We start from the raw sequence: 15,368 nt of genomic DNA on the forward strand, positions 1-15,368 counted from the left end.
CCGGTGGTCTAAGCAGGTTGTTTTCGTAGCCTGTCAAACGGCAAGTTCAGTGACCTCAGCTGAATAGCAGAGGCATGATTGGTCAACTTATATATCATTTCGTAGATATAGGTAGAATCCCATTTCCTGGTGTTTATTACGATAAAGATCTCTTTTTTGAGTAGATTACGATTTTTGTTAAATTATTGTGAGTGTGCACTTCTTATTTTACTATCAGGGTCCACCATCATTTCCTTCCGTTACCGTTGTGCTCATAATTAATTAGCTGATAGATAAGGGTCGGCCGGAGTGGCCGTGCGGTTCTAGGCGCTACAGTCTGGAACCCAGCGACCGCTACGGTCGCAGGTTCGAATCCTGCCTCGGGCATGGATGTGTGTGATGTCCTTAGGTTAGTTAGGTTTAATTAGTTCTAAGTTCCAGGCGACTGATGACTTCAGAAGTTAAGTCGCATAGTGCTCAGAGCCATTTGAACCTCATAGATAAGGAGGGGGGCGAGTGCATGTCTCGTTCTCATGCAAGAGTCATATGAATTAAAGAGGTACAAACTCTTCTTCACACCGGCACCTCGCATGGTTTGTTCCTGAATTTAGGTAGCCCACACTAAGAAAATGCATAGCCAACACTAAGAAAATGCACTGAAATGAAGTTTGTCCCACTATTGTAACACCGGATGTGCAGGCTAGAGATATACAAAAACATTTGTTTATATTTCGTATCTGGTAAGGTCTATAACTTTGTGTGTCCAAAATTATAAACAGAAGCTGAAACATTTCTATGCATGTTGGTAGAGTTCAGTGTGGGCACCGTTTGTTGCTCGACAGTGTAATATTATTGGATTTCAGATACTTTGCATATGAGATATTTGTCATAAAAGAAAAGGACAGCCAACGAGCTTAGTTCGTAAAACTGCTAAGCATCACAGCACGAGAGTAAAGAGACGAAATATTTTTTTTTTTTTTAATTTGCGCCTATACCAAGACGCGCGTCCAGCGTTTAAATAATCCAAATAAACACTACGACCCGCTGGGCGCAGATGTTTAAAATTATTGCCGCAGCGCTTGATAGCAAGAAGCTGCGAAAGAACAATCTATCTTTTGTTAAGAAATATTCTAGAGACTTCATTATCCTTTGTACTTTCAGTCGCCGACATGTTAAGACGTACCACATAGCATTGCTACAAGTTGTATTTTTATTTTGTGTGAAAACTATGTGAAACGACGAACAAACGTTTCGGTTACCCGGGAAAAGATATAATGTATTTACGCGCACGCAAAGACATTTAATTTTAAGAAGGAACGGACTGACAGAGCAGCCATTATTGGACTGCGCCATGTACAAAAGAAATATCAGATGTAAGTCATGTATTTATTGTGTGTTTGTCAATGTCTAGAAGTTTAAAGCCAGTTTGTTCAAAATATATTAATATTTTACGATGCAGTAATTTTCTTCTTATTCTTTTCTTTCACTAACCAAAAATGATGTTCAAATTGTTTATGAGCTTTGTTACAGGTTCGCTCTTTATTGCGGTGTCTCGATTGTATTTGGGAGACCACTAATGTGTTCAACTTCCGATCTGTTAATCTTTTTCTTGCGAAATTCCACTAATTTGCTTTAATTTCCATTTTCATATTCAAATAGGTCCTTTAGGTATTTTCATTGAAGATTCTGATTGCGTGAAGGCAATCCGGGTCAAAAGATCAGTTAAGAAAACCCCTTCGCGCAATCGATCCGTACGTCTCCTGAATACAATCGAAAACCGACTCATCGGTGATCAATTAATAATCTCTCACTTTTTTTTAAGTCGTACTAAAAAACGGCCATACAGGATAGCCGTATGTACTCAACCTAGCGTTGGGTTGCATTTTGTCAGTAAATATTACCAACAAACAGTGACAGCGTCACTATTATTATTTACTAATATTTCTTATACAGAATAAGCAAGTTCCTAGCGCCAGAACAGATATCGAAACGGTACTCCACCTCTCGCCACATGTTCATAAGTATAATAGGTGTCATGGCATCTACTGTGGCGAAGATCCGTTGCCTCAAATCCACCAGATCGCTAACCTTTGTTCTGTAAACTATGTCCTCGATAAACCCCCATCCACTGCAATCCAGCAGAGTCCAGCAGTGTCAGATCGAGTGATCGAGGGGGCCAGGCAGTGGGAACCCCACTTCTGATACATCGCTCAGTAAATCCCACAATAGTGGCGTGGGACACCACCATGCTGGATAAAGACACCAGGAGGCATCTGTGAAACTGAATAGTTCGCCAGCATGACATGATAAGAGTGCCCTGTCACTGTATATTCCACAACAAAAATGGACCAATCACAACATGTGCTTGATAGGTTCCTGGGAATTACGCCGGATAATATTGTAAAAACCGCACAATATTTCAGCGGGACAACTGCCCGCCATCTTCAGGTGCTACTGTCGCGTCGCTGAGAAGCTCGCCAACATATAAATTGTCTATGTAATGTATATTTTCAAAGTCAAAATCACATTGTCTGCGGTGATCCACAGTCTTAATGTGATGCAAAAGCTGGAGTTCGGAGCATACAAAAATGGCTCTGAGCACTTACTTAACATCTGAGGTCATCAGTCCCCTTGAACTTAGAACTACTTAAACCTAATTAACCTAAGGACATCACACACAGCCATGCCCGAGGCAGGATTCGAACCTGCGACCATAGCGGTCGCGCGGTTCCAGACTGAAGCGCCTTTAACCGCTTGGCCACACCGGCCGGCTCGGAGCATAGAACCGGAGACATTAGTGCATAGTGTCGTGGACTACCAAATGGGGAGCTAGCTCGTGTAATGGACTTTCATAGGCTTCTAGCGAATGCTTCACACACATGTTCCACAGTTTCTTAATTCACATGCTTTTTATGATGTTTTCCAGCATCTTCCCGTTTCCCGAAGAGTTCTGTCCCACTGATGAACGGATTTATATCTGCGAGGTTCGACGTTCCATTCTCTCCACTGAAGACGTGTTACAGATTTTAACTCTGCTAATCACGGCGCACACAGCATACTTCATTGTGGCGTTCACATCTTGACTGTCAGGAGTACGTCTACCTTCTATGCAATAAGCATCTGTGCACTCCCACAATACGACCCAGTGCTGTTCATGAAATGATAAGGAACACATCTTCGAGAGTAACTCTATCGATCGCGTATTTACCCAACAACTCGAAATGTCGAATTTTTTCGTATAAACATTTGTTTATGTGTATCTCTAGCCCTCATAATAAGACCACACCATAACACCACCGCCTCCGAATTTTACTTTGGCACTACACACGCTGGCAATTGACGTTCACCATGCATTCTCCATACCCACACCCTGCGATCGAATCGCCGCATTCGTCACTCCATAAACGTTTTTCCACTGTTCAATCGTCCAGTGTTTACGCGCCTTACACCAAGCGAGGCGTCGTTTGGCATTTACTGGCGTGATGTGTGGCTTATGAGCAGCCTCTCTACCATGAAATCCAAGTTTTCTGACCTCCCAACTGACAGTCATAGTACTTGCAGTGGATCCTGATGCAGTTTGGAATTCCTGTGTCATGGTCTGGATAGATGTCTGCCCATCACACATTACGACCCTCTTCAACTGTCGGCGGTCTCTGTCAGTCAAGAGACGAGGTCGGCCTGTACGCTTTTGTGCTGTACGTGTCCCTTCACGTTTCCACTTCACTATCACATTAGAAACAGTGGACCTAGGGATGGTTTAGGAGTGTGGAAATCTCGCGTACAGACGTATGACACAAGTGACACTTAATGAACTGACCACGTTCGAAGTCCGTGAGATCCGCAGAGCGCCCCATTCTGTTCTCCAACGATGTCTAATTACTACTGAGGTCGCTGATATGGGGTGCGTGGCAGTAGGTGGCAGCTCAATGCACCTGAGAAACGTATGTTTTTGGGGGTGTCCGGATACTTTGATGACATAGCGCAGGTCGGTCAGTTGGCTGGTGTTTGTGTAGCTTGTTTTTTTCTGGAATTCGTTTACATTTTAAACGTTTCACACGTCCTTTATTTCCAGAAAGCGTCAAAGGAACTTGGGTATTGGTTTATGTATAAAAAAAAACGTTTAGACTATTATGTCCTCTCCTGGGATGTGCGCCAGCGTCGTGTCTCGTTTGAGCATTAGTAGTCGTAACGAGGCGCTGGCAAGGTCAAAGAGCAGGTGCTGCCGCGCCGCGGCGGCGTCCGGTAGCTGCCCGGCTGAACCGGTGTTCAGTTAGTTGTGCGGCGCGTCGTGACGCGACCGCGGCGAAGCAGCTGAGTGTGTGCGCCTCGAACTCCGGTAAGTCCGACTCCCTGCTGGCACCCGGGCCGGCCTCCTAACTTATTGCAAATAAAATTAAAGAAAAACATTATCCTCATAGAAATCGTTTAATTGTATCTTAAAAGGTAATGTGGGAGACCAACACAAATACATACAGCTCGAAAGCTTTCATAAGTTACCTTTCTACTGAAAAATTACGCACATCTGAAAAACTGGTGATTAATTCCTGTTACGCCTCTTTCGTTGCTATCTAAGATTTTGCATTCTCTAAGAGCCTGGAATATATATATATATATATATATATTATATATATATATATATATATATATATATATATATTATTTTTACAGAAGGAAGCCACTAGGAGCATCTTTGGGGTTACCAAATGTGACATATCATGTAGAGTGTACACCCTTTTCATAATATTACAGGTATTGATCGACCCGTTTGTTTTCATATACAATTGCCTTTCGTACGTGATAGAAAACAGTTACACACTGAGGCAGTCTGTTCGTTATCACAATATGTCAAACCTACAACTCGAGTTAAAAAAACACAGGGCAATTACGAAAGCGTAGGTTAGAAGCTTTTCAACACATTAATTGTGCGGGCACATGCTGCATGTCTTACTAACTTTAAAAATAAGAGCCAAAAATAGCTGAAATTAAAGCATTTTGCACTATGACAGAATTTTACAATTGTTCCGACGCTGACAATGTTGAGTGTTTATGGAAAAAGTTCAAGGCAATCGTAAAATGCGTTTTAGAAAGGTACGTGCCGAGTAAAACTGTGAGAGACAGGAAAAACCCACCGTGGTACAACAACAAAGTTAGGAAACTACTGCGAAAGCAAAGAGAGCTTCACTCCAAGTTTAAACGCAGCCAAAACCTCTCAGACAAACAGAAGCTAAACGATGTCAAAGTTAGCGTAAGGAGGGCTATGCGTGAAGCGCTCAGTGAATTCGAAAGTAAAATTCTATGTACCGACTTGACAGAAAATCCTAGGAAGTTCTCGTCTTACGTTAAATCAGTAAGTGGCTCGAAACAGCATATCCAGACACTCCGGGATGATGATGGCATTGAAACAGAGGATGACACGCGTAAAGCTGAAATACTAAACACCTTTTTCCAAAGCTGTTTCACAGAGGAAGACCGCACTGCAGTTCCTTCTCTAAATCCTCGCACAAACGAAAAAATGGCTGACATCGAAATAAGTGTCCAAGGAATAGAAAAGCAACTGGAATCACTCAATAGAGGAAAGTCCACTGGACCTGACGGGATACCAATTCGATTCTACACAGAGTACGCGAAAGAACTTGCCCCCCTTCTAACAGCCGTGTACCGCGAGTCTCTAGAGGAACAGAGGGTTCCAAATGATTGGAAAAGAGCACAGGTAGTCCCAGTCTTCCAGAAGGGTCGTCGAGCAGATGCGCAAAACTATAGACATATATCTCTGACGTCGATCTGTTGTAGAATTTTAGAACATGTTTTTTGCTCGAGTATCATGTCGTTTTTGGAAATCCAGAATCTACTATGTAGGAATCAACATGGATTCCGGAAACAGCGATCGTGTGAGACCCAACTCGCTTTATTTGTTCATGAGACCCAGAAAATATTAGATACAGGCTCCCAGGTAGATGCTATTTTTCTTGACTTCCGGAAGGCGTTCGATACAGTTCCGCACTGTCGCCTGATAAACAAAGTAAGAGCCCACGGAATATCAGACCAGCTGTGTGGCTGGATTGAAGAGTTTTTAGCCAACAGAACACAGCATGTTGTTATCAATGGAGAGACGTCTACAGACGTTAAAGTAACCTCTGTCGTGCCACAGGGGAGTGTTATGGGACCAATGCTTTTCACAATATATATAAATGACCTAGTAGATAGTGTCGGAAGTTCCATGCGGCTTTTCGCGGATGATGTTGTAGTATACAGAGAAGTTGCAGCATTAGAAAATTGTAGCGAAATGCAGGAAGATCTGCAGCGGATAGGCACTTGGTGCAGGGAGTGGCAACTGTCCCTTAACATAGACAAATGTAATGTATTGCGAATACATAGAAAGAAGGATCATTTATTGTATGATTATACGATAGCGGAACAAACACTGGTAGCAGTTACTTCTGTAAAATATCTGGGAGTATGCGTGCGGAACGATTTGAAGTGGAATGATCATATAAAATTAATTGTTGGTAAGGCGGGTACCAGGTTGAGATTCATTGGGAGAGTGCTTAGAAAATGTAGTCCATCAACAAAGGAGGTGATTTACAAAACACTCGTTCGACCTATACTTGAGTTTTGCTCATCAGTGTGGGATCCGTACCAGATCGGTTTGACGGAGGAGATAGAGAAGATCCAAAGAAGAGCGGCGCGTTTCGTCACAGGGTTATTTGGTAACCGTGATAGCGTTACGGAGATGTTTAATAAACTCAAGTGACAGACTCTGCAAGAGAGGCGCTCTGCATCGCGGTGTAGATTGCTCGCCAGGTTTCGAGAGGGTGCGTTTCTGGATGAGGTATCGAATATATTGCTTCCCCCGACTTATACCTCCCGAGGAGATCACGAATGTAAAATTAGAGAGATTAGAGCGTGCACGGAGGTTTTCAGACAGTCGTTCTTCCCGCGAACCATACGCGACTGGAACAGGAAAGGGAGGTAATGACACTGGCACGTAAAGTGCCTTCCGCCACACGCCGTTGGGTGGCTTGCGGAGTATAAATGTAGATGTAGATGTAGACCTGATTTACTAAATAACTCATAATCCTGTTTGTTAGTACTTTCTTTCCATGAGGAGTGTATCTTTTTTTCTATGTGCAGTACCATAGTGTATGATGTATGTTTCAAAACGTGTCAATCACACTTTATAAGCCCTCGTGTACTTTACTCATGGTGACATCACCTGCACACCAATGATTAAATGAATGAAAAAATAAATAGATTCGCCATTAAAACACCCACATTTGCATGCGTTCGAACCAAATTTGGAATCATTTCTTCCACTCCAATGTTGATAGCTAAAAGCGTGGCTTTGAAAGAAGGCCATAGCTTCTTTAGGTGATAAAAACCACTGTCTCTGCATTTTTTGTTTGCTGTAGGAAACAAAAGGTAGTCGTTGCGTTATAGACTAGGGACATACGGACAACGAGATGTTAATTCGATGCTTCTTTCCCCGAAACAATTATTTGACATGCAGCGAGACGGTGAAGAGATGCGCCGTTTCCGGCTGTTTCTCCGGAATTCATCGGTGACTTGCGGCAAACAAAATGTCCTATACAATACAGCTGTAATTCTATTCTTCGATCGTGTAAAGCAATGGTTGACATGTCCGGTGTAAACAAAGAAACAAGCGATCATTCTCTTGGAAGTGTTACACGAACGAACAACTTTTGTAGGTTTCGGTTCATCTTCGAAGGCCCAAAACAACTGGTTGCTACTTAGTCTCCGGCTCGTGCGAATGTACCCAGTTTCGTCTCGTGTAGCGATGTTCCATACGGACTTTGCATTCCCCCGAACATTTCAGGTGGTGTGAGGGGCCGTCTATCTTCCTATGATTAATATGACCGTCCTCTTCACTCATGTAGTGCCCAGCGTTCTGGTTTTTTTTCCAACAACAACCGATTTTATTTGCCCTTGGCGAAATTCATCGCTACAGAAGCACGACTGAGATGAAATTCTGCAGATCAGATTCCTGGAGACGACTGATCACGAAAAGTTGAATGAACCGATTCCAAGCATTGTCGTTCAGCATTTACGAAAATCGTAAAAATTATTCAACGAAAACATGCAGTTGTAATTTCCACTTTCCGAGAGCACTGTTTCTTTAAACGCTCACTTTAAACAAAGTACTCTTTCAGTCTCCGAGGCGCTAGTGTTTTAGCACTGTTGTTGGTGTTGCCTTCCGCACGAAACTGGTCTCGTGTAGCTCTGCATGCTGGTCTATGCTGTGCAAGCCACTTCAGCTGTGCATAACTACAGCCATCTGAACCTGCTTCCTGTATTCTAGCCTTCGTTCCCTCTACATATACCCGTCAGCCCCCCTCACCCTTGCCCCTTTCTCAGACTTACCACGATTTCCTGATGTCTCAGGATATGTTGCATCAACCGATCTCATCTTTTAGTCGGTCTGTGTCATAAATTTCTTTTTTCCTCACTACAGTTCAGCGCTCTCCTCATTAATTACTGGATCTACCGGTCTAACCTTCAGAATTTTCCTATAGCACCACGTTTCGAAAATTTATTTTCTGATGTGCTTGTCGTTCACATTTCACTTGCGTAGAGGACTACGCTCCAGACACATAGCCTCGGGAAGGACTTCCTACAGCTTATATTTACATTAGACGTTAGCTAATTAATTCACCTTTTTGAGAGAGTCTTTTCGTGCTGTAGCCAGTCCGCGTTTTAAATCCTCTCTTTTCTGCCAGTATCAATTATTTTGCTGCCCATATAGCAAAACTCATCTGGCACTCTTAATTTTTCATTTCATCATTATTTCTTTCAGCATTACGCGAAGTCATTCCACTACATTTCATTACCATTGTTTTAGCATTGTTGATGTTCATGTGTTTTCATAACACCATTGGTTCCGTTCAACTGCTCTTGCAAGTTCTTTGCTGTCTGACAGGATTACATCGGCAAACGTCCAAGCTTTTTTCTTGTCCCTAAATTTTAATTCCTTTAATTTGTGGGAAATGAGGTACCGGAGGCTTGGTAGCAGGACAGTGATACACCATGAGGATAAGATTTCCACACTAGTTATTGCTGAGCTCAATATACATAACTTGTGTTGTCGTTACAAGCGTACAGAGCATACTAAACCCTCCTTTCCTGCTGGGGCAACGATGTTCCTTCTCTCCCGTCAGATGAGTTACGCAGCGACAAATTCCTTCCTGAAATTTTTCTTTGGTTTCCGTTACTACTTGCTCAGTGTACACATTTAATAGCAATGAGGATAGACTACAAATCCGTATCATTCCCTTCTCGATCACTGTTTCCCTTAGATGTCGTTAGACTCTTATAACAGCAGTCTGGGTTTCGAACAAGCTGTTTGTATGACATTTTGCTACTTGTATTTCATCCCTGCTATCATCTGAATTTCAAATAGCGCATTCATTCAACGTTGTCAAAAGCCTTCTGTAAATCTACAAATGCTACGTATGTACGTTATCATTTCTTCAGCTTATCTTCTAAAATAAGTCGAAGGGTTAGTATAGCCTCGCGTGCTCCTGCATTGTTCTGTAACCCAAACTGATTTTCTCCGAAGTTGGTAACTACCAGTTTTTCCATTACGTTTTAAATAATTTGTGTCAGTAATTTGTAACCATGACTTATTTTGAGATTCGAGAACAATCATCTACTTCCTTTTTCCTTTCTGTACCAATGTTCTCAATTTGATTTACACTACTGGCCATTAAAATTGCTACACCAAGAAGAAATGCAGATCATAAACGGGTATTCATTGGACAAATATAAATTATTAGAACTGACATGTGATCACATTTTCACGCAATTTGGGTGCATAGATCCAGAGAAATCAGTACCCAGAACAACCACATCTGGCCGTAATAACGCCCTTGATACGCCTGGGCATTGAGTCAAACAGAGCTTGGATGGCGTGTACAGGTACAGCTGCCCATGCAGCTTCAACACGATACCACAGTTCTTCAAGAGTAGTGACTGGCGTATTGTGACGAGCCAGTTGCTCGGCTACCATTGACCAGACGTTTTCAATTGGTGAGAGATCTGGAGAATGTGCTGGCCAGGGCAGCAGTCGAACATTTTCTGCATCCAGAAAGGCTCGTACAGGACCTGCAACATGCGGTCGTGCATTATCTTGCTGAAATGTAGGGTTTCGCAGGAATCGAATGAAGGGTAGAGCCACGGGTCGTAACACATCTGAAAAGTAACGTCCACTGTCCAAAGTGCCGTCAGTGCTAACGAGAGGTGACTGAAACGTGTAACCAATGGCATCCCATACCATCACGCCGGGTGATACGCCAGTATGGCGATGACGAATACACGCTTCCAATGTGCGTTCACCGCGATGTCGCCAAACACAGATGCGACCATCATGATGCTGTAAGCAGAACCTGGATTCATCCGAAAAAATGACGTTTTGCCATTCGTGCACCCAGGTTCGTCGTTGAGTACACCATCGCAGGCGCTCCTGTCAGTGATGCAGCGTCAAGCGTAAACGCAGCCACAGTCTCCGAGCTGATAGTCCATGCTGCTGCAAACGTCGTCGAACTGTTCGTGCAGATGGTTGTTGTCTTGCAAACGTCCCCATCTGTTGACTCATGGATCGAGACGTGACTGTACGATCCGTTACAGCCACGCGGATAATATGCCTGCATCTCGACTGCTAGTGATACGAGGCCATTGGGATCCAGCATGGCGTTCCGTATTACCCTCCTGAATCCACCGATTCCATATTCTGCTAACAGTCATTGAATCTCTCCCTTTCAGCTTTCTGTATTTGATTAGGATTGATATCTGAGTTCTTGATATTCATACAGTTGGCTCTCTCTCTCTAAGTGTCCTATCTTTTTCCCTGCTTCTGCAGCGTTGCATTGTCCTCTAACTAATCCTCCTTAGCCATTTTGGACTCTCTACCTATCTCATATCGCAAGCATCTGTATTCCCGTTTATTTGCTTCATTTGCTGATTTCTTATGTTGGGGACTGTACGCTCTTAGAATGGCAGTCTGTGTGAGGCAGATTTTCTATGATTTTTGGGTAACAAGTCTCTGAATATTTAGTGATGTAACATTGTTTAGTAGCGTCGTTTTTGAAGTGTCTGTCACTAGAGTTTTCCCTGCTTCTGCAGCGTTGCATTGTCCTCTAACTAATCCTCCTTAGCCATTTTGGACTCTCTACCTTTTTCGTGTAGCATTCTTTTGAATGTTGGCTATCTTTCCCGTTGTTTCCACATCGTTGGCGTCCTTTTTCCAACAAAGAAGTCCAACAATCGACAGAATGAGGGTTTTAAAAGGGAACTTCTGCACTGACGAACCGCAGTTCAGGATGATATTCGACCACCAGTAGTGTGCGTGCACTTGGCAGCGAAAGGGAGAGGTGCGAGGTTAGAGTCCCGGTCCAGTACACACTTTTGTCAACGCCCACTTAAGATGTCTGCTTGCTAGAGTTGAAAGTTCCTTGATGTCGCTCGTAACGCAGTGGGCTGTGGTACACTGTAGACAACGAGAATCTCAGAATCTAGTGATTTCTTTTGGCAGGAGATATGAATTGGTTATATTTGTTTCCGATACCAAGACCGCCAGGATAAATTTTACTGGTCTGGTCGTTAGGAGTCTTAGAGTTAGTTGCTGACTTTTGTATTTATTTGGTGCATACAGATATCTAGATGTAAATACAAATATCTAGATGTAGTGACAGTCTGATCTACCGCGCCCGAGGCCTAGGTTTAGGTGGACTGTGAGAGTGTGCGAAGCCAACGATACTCAGCACGAAAATACGTCTGCCATAATGGATTGATGTGTAGTATATCCCGAGACAGAAGTTTGTTGTCGCAATAACCAACTTGGATGTCTTATTTTCGAATTTGCGGAAAATTGCGACGATGTCATTAAACTATAGCGTAAAGGAAGAGAATACTAGCTATCTACACTACTGGCCATTAAATTTTCTACACCACAAAGATGACGTGCTACAGACATGAAATTTAACCGACAACAAGAAAATGCTGTGATATGCAAATGATTAGCTTTTCAGAACTTTCACACAAGGTTGGTGCCAGTGGCGACACCTAAAACGTGCTGACATGAGGAAAGTTTCCAACCGATTTCTTATACACAAACGGCAGTTACCCGGCGTTGCGTGGTGAAACATTATTGTGATGCCTCGTGTAAGCAGGAGAAATGCGCACCATCACGTTTCCGACTTTGATAAAGGTCAGCTTGTAGCCTATCGCGATTGCGGTTTATCGTATCGCGACATTGCTGCTAGCGTTGGTCGAGATCCAATGACTGTAGGCAGGATATGGAATCGATGGGTTCAGGAGGGTAATATGGAATGCCGTGCTGGATCCCAACGGCCTCGTATCACTAGCAGTCGAGATGACAGGCATCTTATCCGCATGGCTGTAACGGATCGTACAGCCACGTCTCGATCCATGAGTCAACAGATGGGGACGTTTGCTAGGCAACAACCATCTGCACGAACAGTTCGACGACGTTAGCAGCAGCATGGACAATCAGCTCGGAGACCGTGGCTGCGCTTACCCTTGACGCTGCATCACAGACAGGAGCGCCTGCGATGATGTACTCAGCGACGAACATGGGTGTACGAATGGCAAAACGTCATTTTTTCGGATGAATCCAGGTTCTGCTTACAGCATCATGATGGTCGCATCCGTGTTTGGCGACATCGCGGTGATCGCACATTGGAAGCATGTATTCGTCATCGCCATACTGGCGTATCACCCCGGCGTGATGGTATGGGGTGCCATTGCTTACACGTCTCGGTCATCTCTTGTTGCCATTGACGGCACTTTGAACAGTGGACGTTACATTCCAGATGTGTTACGACCCGTGGCTCTACCCTTCATTCGATCCCTGCAGAACCCTACATTTCAGCAGGATAATGCACGACCGCATGTTGCAGGTCCTGTACGAGCCTTTCTGGATACAGAAAATGTTCGACTGCTGCCCTGGGCAGCACATTCTCCAGATCTCTCACCAATTGAAAATGTCTGGTCAATGGTGGCCGAGCAAATGGCTCGTCACAATACGCCAGTCACTACTCTTGATGTACTGTGGTATCGTGTTGAAACTGCATGGGCAGCTGTACCTCTACATGCTATTCAAGCTCTATTTGACTCAATGTCCAGGCATATCAAGGCCGTTATTACGGCCAAAGGTGGTTGTTCTGGGTACTGATTTCTCAGGATCTATTCACCCAAATTGCGTGAAAATGTAATCACATGTCAGTTCTAGTATAACATATTTGTCCAATGAATAGCCGTTTATCATTTGCATTTCTTCTTGGTGTAGCAATTTTAATGGCCAGTAGTGTATATTTACAAACAGAGAAAATTACGTATGATTGGCTACTTCCGACTCAGGATTCGTCCTATACAGTTCTCGTAGTTCATCACTCAAGTTGTTACCAATCTTGGGAAGCAACACCACAGCCTCCGACCTCTACCGCGGTGTTAATCTGCCAAGGTGTTTCATTGCAGTACTCTTCAGCTACATATGTCTGGCGTCACGCGCTTCTACCTTTAATGGCTGTGCAGTGAGTTTTGGCAGTGCTGCCTGGCAGCACTGGCTCATGGTCAGTCGCGTAGTCGAACAATGGGGCATCCCCAGGCAGCTACGAAACTTTGTCTGCCAGGTCATTATTTTACACAGGGCGCGCCAGGAGGGCAGGTCAATATTCGGGGTCCCATTGTAACGTTTTCCTTCAGCGTAACAGTTGGCGCAAGTTTTAATGTTACGAAAAAAATGGTTCAAATGGCTCTGAGCACTATGGGACTTAACTTCTGAGGTGATCAGTCACCTAGAACTTAAACCTAACTAACCTACGGACATCACACACATCCATGCCCGAGGCAGGATTCTAACCTGCGACCGTAGCGGTCGCGCGGCTCCAGACTGTAGCGCCTAGAACCGCTCGGCCACTCCGGCCGGCTTTAATGTTACGGAAATTCTGTTTGATACAACGATCTGTCCCTCATCAGAGCGTATCTCTTACAGAGTGTATCTCTTGCAGAGAATCTCTAATAACCTGACCACCTTTTGTAGACTCTTAGAACATGTTCTGAGCTCGAACGTAGCAAAGTATCTAGACGGAAGGACATCCTCCACGCCAACCAGCATGGATTTCGAAAACAATGGCCACGTGAAACCCAACGCGCACTTCTTTCACGTGACATTCTGAAAGCTGTGGATCGAGGTGGTCAAGAAGATTCACTATTTCTTGTCTTCCGGAAAGCTTATTAATGAAGGTACGGTCCTGTGAAGTATCAAACGAGATCTGTGACTTGGCTGAGGGTCTCTTGGTAGGGAGGACGCAGCATATTGACTTGGATGGAGAGTGCAGAACCTATATATGACTCAGATGTGCCCTAGGCAAGTATTCTGATACCCTTGTTTTTCGTGTTGTAACCTCAGACTTGTTGCAGGTGATGCAGTGTAATAAAGTATAATGAGGTACTGTCTGACAGAAGGTGCACAATTATTTAGTCAGATTTCGATAAGATCTCAAAACGGTACAAATATGACAATTTGGTTTAAATGTTCAGAAATGTAAATTTGTTGCCTCCAAGAAAACGAAATATACGTACTGTCATGCGATTACAACATCAGTGACTGACAATTAGGATCAGTCAACTTATACAAATAACTAAGCGGGCTATCGCTTCAAAATAGAAGCCACCTACTGGACAAAGTCTGAAGAAGAAGGATTAATAGATGAATCCGAGAATGTACTACAGTGTCCTAGGTACTGCCGTCACAGGGATCTCAAAGACGAAATGAGACTAATTACAGGGCAGACAGGAGCGTTTAAGCATCACCTTTCCTCCATCTGAATGGAAGGGCAAGAAGTCCTAATAACTGGCATAGTGACAAGTGCCCTCTCGTATGCTGTCGGTGTTTGGATGCAGTTAAAGCATTACAGCACATAACCTACTGGCAGGCGTAATTATTACACGTACATAGTGTAATATTTAGGGGTAATAAATGCCAACAACACTAGAAGTAAACAAATGAACAATATGAAGAACCGTTATTAGGTTCTTAAAAGAAAATAAGTACTTTACATCTTTATCTTTACATTATGATGATACGAACATGTCAAGCACCGGTCACCGGAAAGGTGCGGAGAAGAGAAAGAGAGAGAGACAGAAAGGGGGGGAGGGAAGGAGAGAGAGAGAGAGAGAGAGAGAGAGAGAGAGAGAGAGAGAGAAACATCTACGATCTTACGATTTCCAGCACTCTTTAAAAACACAATAAAGTTAGCCTCGCCAGATTATGAAAATGAATAAATTGAAAATCGAAGTAGTTTGGATTTATCGACGCTTTATAAATCCGGTGCCATCTGAATGCCTCCCATTAA

General features: G+C 43.6%; 1 protein-coding gene across 4 annotated transcripts in view; it reads left to right on the forward strand.

The window, feature by feature from the left end:
• The first annotated feature begins 4,260 nt into the window (after positions 1 to 4,260).
• Positions 4,261 to 15,368, forward strand: part of LOC124711573 (carbohydrate sulfotransferase 8-like) — a 118,934-nt gene continuing 107,826 nt past the window's right edge. For all 4 annotated transcript variants that reach the window (XR_007005486.1, XM_047241719.1, XM_047241716.1 and 1 more), the window contains exon 1: positions 4,261 to 4,315. The gene's annotated coding sequence lies outside the window, so the exon portion shown is untranslated. The remainder of the gene's footprint in view (positions 4,316 to 15,368) is intronic.

The sequence above is a fragment of the Schistocerca piceifrons genome, chromosome 8 (genome assembly GCF_021461385.2).
Source record: "Schistocerca piceifrons isolate TAMUIC-IGC-003096 chromosome 8, iqSchPice1.1, whole genome shotgun sequence".
Lineage (NCBI taxonomy): Eukaryota > Metazoa > Arthropoda > Insecta > Orthoptera > Acrididae > Schistocerca > Schistocerca piceifrons.